At 46.4% G+C, this 6,229-nt stretch overlaps 1 pseudogene; it reads left to right on the top strand.

The window, feature by feature from the left end:
- The first annotated feature begins 1,587 nt into the window (after positions 1-1,587).
- The window catches only part of LOC136624334 (zinc finger protein 665-like), a 330,544-nt pseudogene continuing 325,902 nt past the window's right edge, over positions 1,588-6,229 (top strand).

Genomic DNA, 6,229 nt, shown 5'->3' with positions numbered 1-6,229 from the left:
ATGGTCGCACTTATCGGTAGATTTCATCACTGACCTACCAGAATCCCAGAAGTGCACCACTATCTTAGTGGTGGTTGACCGGTTCTCAAAGATGGCACATTTTGTGGCATTAAAAAAGCTACCCTCGGCAAAAGAATTCGTGACGATTTTTGTAAAAGAAATAATTCGCCTACATGGGGTTCCCCAAAATATTGTATCTGATCGCGGGGTTCAGTTTGTGTTGCAGTTTTGGCGTGCCTTCTGCAGAAACCTGGGAACGTCGCTTTCCTTCTCTTCAGCATTCCACCCGCAGACTAATGGTCAGACTGAGCGGAAGAACCAAGATTTAGTGCAATATTTACGGTTGTTTGCTAGTGAAAAGGCTCTTCAGTGGGCAGAGTTCCTGCCGTTGGCAGAGTTTGCACTAAACAACCGCCCTTGTTCTTCCACTGGGGTGTCTCCATTTTTTTGTGTATACGGTCAGCATCCTCGCTTCCTTACAGCAATCCCTACTCCTTCGGTCTGTCCTGCTGCGGATGTCGCCACAGATAAGCTTCAGGGAGTATGGAAGGAGGTACAGAGAAACTTGGAAGCAGCGGGGACCCATATGCAGTTGCGTAGTGAGAAGAGTCTGTCTGTATCTGAACCTTACAGGGTGGGACAGAAGGTATACCTGTCTTCTAAAAATCTCAAATTACGGGTTTCATCCTTGAAGCTGGCGCCACGTTACGTGGGGCCGTTTGCCATCACACGTGCGGTAAACCCACTCGCCTAAGAACTGGGGTTGCCAGTCACATGGAGGGTTCACAGGGTGTTCCATGAGTCGTTATTGAAACCTTTTGTCCCCTCGCACACACAGCTCTGCTCTTTCGTCTCGCACACGCTCGGCTCGGCTCCTCCGTCACGCACACGCTCAGCTCCTCCGTCTCACACACGCTCGGCTCCTCCTTCTCGCACACACACGCTCGGCTCTGCTCCTCTGTCTTGCACACACACGCTCGGCTCTGCTCCTCCGTCTCGCACACACACACACACTCGGCTCGGCTCCTCCGTCACGCACACGCTCGGCTCCTCCGTCACGCACACGCTCGGCTCCTCCGTCACGCACACGCTCGGCTCCTCCGTCACGCACACGCTCGGCTCCTCCGTCACGCACACGCTCGGCTCCTCCGTCACGCACACGCTCGGCTCCTCCGTCACGCACACGCTCGGCTCCTCCGTCTCGCACACGCTCGGCTCCTCCTCGCACACACACGCTCGGCTCTGCTCCTCCGTCTCGCACACACACGCTCGGCTCTGCTCCTCCGTCTCGCACACACACGCTCGGCTCTGCTCCTCCGTCTCGCACACACACACTCGGCTCTGCTCCTCCGTCTCGCACACACACACTCGGCTCCGCTCCTCCGTCTCGCGCACACACACTCGGCTCTGCTCCTCCGTCTCGCACACACACACTCGGCTCCGCTCCTCCGTCTCGCGCTCGCTCGCCTCCGCTCCATCAACTCTCTGAATACATCCTCACACAGAAGAGTCCTGCATCCACTGAGCGGAGAGACTTGGTCATGTGACCCCCTTGTCTCCTCCCACACACTGATCACATGACGGTGACATCATCACAGGTCCTGTAGGCACAGAACAACGCCACGGCTCCTGTCCGGCTGCAGGTGGAGGTATGTGGGGTCACCAGCACTGCGGGGCAGATTTATGGAAGCCCATAGCAACCAATCATAGCGCTGTGATTGGTTACTATGGGCGACGGGGACAGATTTACTTTGAGGCTGTTTGCTGCAGCTTTACCTGCCAGAATACTCTTGGTCATTAAGAGGTTAATAAGGAAGTCACCGGGTTCTGCGCCAACTTTATTTCCGTAAGACGTGAATTCATAACCTGCAACATAAAGTGACATTTTCTTGCCATGTTCTTCTATTGTAATACGGCTGTTCGGGGGTTAATAAGTGAATGTAGCTCCTCCCCTCACATGTAACATTCCTGTAATGCGGCTGTTTGGGGGTTAATAAGTGAATGGATCTCCTCCCCTCACATGTAACATTCCTGTACTGCGGCTGTTCGGGGGTTAATAAGTGACTGGATCTCCTCCCCTCACATGTAACATTCCTGTACTGCGGCTGTTCGGGGGTTAATAAGTGAATGTAGCTCCTCCCCTCACATGTAACATTCCTGTCATTTAGATGATGTACAAATTTAACATTACTTTTCCGCATTTTGAGGAACATTTTGTTTTGCTGCACCAAGCCAAGTTTGCAGCGGCTCGTAGGTGTCACAATGATAGATCCCCCCCCCCCAAATGTCCCCACTTTAAAAACTGCACCCCTTAATGTATCCACTTAGGGGGGTCGTGTGTATTTTGACCGCACAGTTTTTTTCCAGGAATTAATTCAATTTAGAGGAGAAAAAATAAAATTTCACATTTTTGCAAATATGTCATTTTAAAGACATATTTTTTCCCTATAGTGCCCATGAAAATGAGGATTGACCCCCCAAAATGGATCCCCCTGTTTGTCCCGTGTTCAGAGACATACCCATTGTGGCCCTAATCTTATGTCTGGATGCACAACGGGGCCCAAAATGTAAGGAGCAGTCGGTGGCTTTCAGAACAGAAATTTAGCATGAAGGTGATTTAGGTCCCATTGCCCACTTGTAGAGCCCTTGAGCGGCCAAAACGACAGAAAACCCCCACAAATGACCCCATTTTGAAAACTAGACCCCTTAACAAATTTATCTAGGGGTGTACTGTGTATTTTTACCATATAATTTTTGAATAAATCTAAGTCAAGCAGTAGGAAAAAAATTATAATTTTCTTTTTTTTTGGCAGTTGTATCAATTTAAAAACTGTTTTTTTTGTACAGCACACAAATGAATGAAGACTTTCACCTCAAAATGGATCCCCCTGTTTGTCCCCTGTTCAGAATCATACCCCTTGTGGCCCTAATCTACTTAAAGGACACATGACTCGGCCTATAATGGAAGGAGCACCTGTTGGATTTCAGGGTACAACGGAATAAATTCCAGGCCCCATTGCCCACTTGTAGAGCTCTTGAGCGTCCAAAACGATAGAGAACCCCCACAAATGACCCCTTTTTTTTTTACCATATTCGTTTTTTTTTTTTGAAAGGTTGGTCAGAGAAAACAATAGTCCATTAACACGTAGAGAAGTCTGATGATCCCATTCTGGACAGTAGTATAAACTTCTAGATATTCTTCTGTACAATTTCAGCCCAGTATCTCCAACAAGGAACATTTCTCTAATGTATAAAGTATTACTCACAGTTTATCTCTTTGTATTTTTGCTGATTGGTTTCTTATGTTATCAATTTAGGTGAAGAGCAACGAAACAAAACCAACGGGAAATGGGCATCATAAAGAATAATCCATATACAGCTTGTTTTAGTGTTGAGATTTCCATTTTCCCCCGGTCTCCTCATATTTTTTCGTAGAGTTGTTTCGACATGCTAACCATCCCTCAGATAAGCATTGCTCTGCCATCCGGCCCAAGAATTCCTCCTCTGTTGGAGGGAGTTGTTCTCTCCAATGTTTAGCAATTATACTTTTTGCTGTCATAAATGAGTGTCCCAATAAAAATCTTATGTTTGGAGGGAATTTTTCGAGGCCTATTAAGAGCAGGATTAGTTTGGCTTCTCTAGGAATGAAGCATTTTAAGGTGTTTGACATTTCACCTAAAACTTCACTCAAGAACTTATTTAGTTTAGGGCAAAACCAGAAAATATGGGACAGGGAGCCTTTTTGTCCACATTCTCTCCAATATAGGCCCGTTCCAATTTGAATCTATTTGTCAATAGCGAAGGAGAGAGATACCATCTTAGATGGAGTTTCGTTTGGGTTTCTAAAATCCCCATTCCTCTAGTGGATTTTAAGGAGGTTTTATATGCCTTTTCCCACGAGTCTGTGGATATTGTTTCCCCTAGTTCTCTTTCCCAATTTAGTACATGTGATTTCTTCTTTGGAGAAATGTTGTCTGACAGTATATCATAGAACCTTCTTCTATCTGATTTATCTCCTGTTTTCCCAGAGGGGATTTGGTTGATAATTGTAGTGGGGATTTGAAGATTATGTAAAGAGGTTTTTTGTAGAAATGAGTTTATTCTACAGTAAGTGAAGTGTTCTTTTTGTGGTAAGTGGTATTTGGAGCTAAGTTCTGGGAATGTTTTTAGGCCTTCTACGGTCAGTAGATCATCTATCTTCTTTATACCCCTCTTCGACCATCCTTTATCGCAAGGTCTGGCAAGAAAAAGCTGAAGGTTTCGATAGGCAGGGGAGGCTTTTTTTAACTGTCTTTTGGAATCAATTTTTGTGTGAGTTCTTTCCATGCCTCTATTGACGCCATCATGGGAGGAGATATTTCCGGTAGTTGCAGTGGTAGGTCCAGTAAGTTATATACCCCGGACAAAGACACGGCAAATAGGAAGGCTTGGCTTGAGGCCATGAGGCTCTTTTCTATTCCTGTCCACCCCATGGACATGTCTTTGTTCATCCATTCTTTGATTTGGTTTAACACTACAGCTCGGTGATATATTTTTAAGTTTGGCATGTTTGCCCCGCCATTTTTCCGGTGCAATGCTAAGATTGATAGAGCTATATGAGGCCCTCCCCCCCCCCCCCCATATATATTTGTTTAATTGATTCTGTAGGTTGGATAGAGAGGTATTTGAAAAGGGGATCGGGAGGACTCTGAAATAGTACATAATTTTAGGTAAGATTTTCATCTTGTATGACATGATTCTTCCGTACCACGTCAAATTTAGTTTGGTCAAATGGTCTATTTCTCTTTGCGTAGTGTTGAGCAATGTGGGAATGTTCGCGTTTTCCAAATTTTTGGGAGAAGCTGATAATTCCACCCCTAAATAAGGTATAGATTTTTCTTTCCATTTGAATGAAAATTCAGATTGGATAGCTGTTTTCAGATTTTTGGGTATGTGTATGCCTAGGATGAGATACTTGTCTATATTTAATTTATATAAGGATGCCTCAGCAAAGCTTTCTAAAATTTTGTGTGCGGCTCTTAGGGATTCTAGGGGGCGGGACAAGATTAATATTACGTCGTCCGTGAATAATTCAACTTTATGTTGTCTTCAGTTTGCTGGGATCCCGTTTATTTCAGGGAATAGGCGAATTTTTTCTGCTAATGGTTCGATTGTAAAAACATATAAAATAGGCGAGAGAGGGCACCTGTTACGATCGTGTGGGCAACCTAAGAACGGGAGCCCACACGATCGCACCCAAAAGTGGGAAACGTATGTAAGGGATGGACACGCACAGGTAGCACCAGGGTCACACAGGATTCAGGCAACTGACCCTGTCTACCGGGAGGATTGGCATGGCCCTACCTAAACGGGGACATTGCCCCAATAAGGGCAGCCCAGCGGTCTTCGGAACTCGGCCCTAGCTGATCCTAGGAACCACGCCACCGAACAGGAGGCATACACATGCTACAGGACAGAGACAAAACCACAGGATGCACAGAGCCAGAACACAGAGCAAACAGCAGCCAACATGCAACTACTAGTAACAGATAAGCTGAATATAAATACCAGGTATTGGTTGACATGTTGTACAACACATGGAAGCTAGCGGGCCACTTCACAGCTCCTGGTTATACCGCTAGTCCCTACACTAACCAGGAGTCCAACAGAACCGGACAGAGTTCACACAGAAAGCTGAAACAGGACAGGACCCAGATAGCAGGTTACACAGCAGACTGACAAGAAACTGACAGAATTTAAACGTACAAACGGACATGAACCAGCAAGACAGAAATCACTCAGCAAAGCTTGCAACAGGACAAAACAGAGCACTGGACACAGACAGCTGCATCAGGCACAGGACAGAGAACAGGGCACAAAGCAAGACAGACTCCACTCAGAGATCACATGCACACAGAAGGAACTCACCGCAAGTCTATGTGTCCTCATACAGGGGGGACAGACAGTCAGCTACACAAGCTGACATAAGGGAGTGTCCAGTTACACCAACTGACACCCAGAGTAAGACATAAGACTTCTGGAGGCTGCACCTGAACAGGGGGAAGGAAAAGGGGGCTGCATGTACTGCAGACTAGGACGACAGGTGTCCAGACAATCTTGGGGAAGCAGAGCCACACAATAGAATTACGTGCAAATACAGATCCGAGTGGGAACAGGACAGACCATGACTGATAACAAGTTACAGGACACAGAACCAACATGACTACTCACCCTAGGGGACCCAGCCAGA

The sequence above is a fragment of the Eleutherodactylus coqui genome, chromosome 4 (genome assembly GCF_035609145.1).
Source record: "Eleutherodactylus coqui strain aEleCoq1 chromosome 4, aEleCoq1.hap1, whole genome shotgun sequence".
Lineage (NCBI taxonomy): Eukaryota > Metazoa > Chordata > Amphibia > Anura > Eleutherodactylidae > Eleutherodactylus > Eleutherodactylus coqui.
The sequence above is the reverse complement of the archived record's forward strand: the minus strand, read 5'-3'. Positions and strand labels throughout refer to the sequence as shown.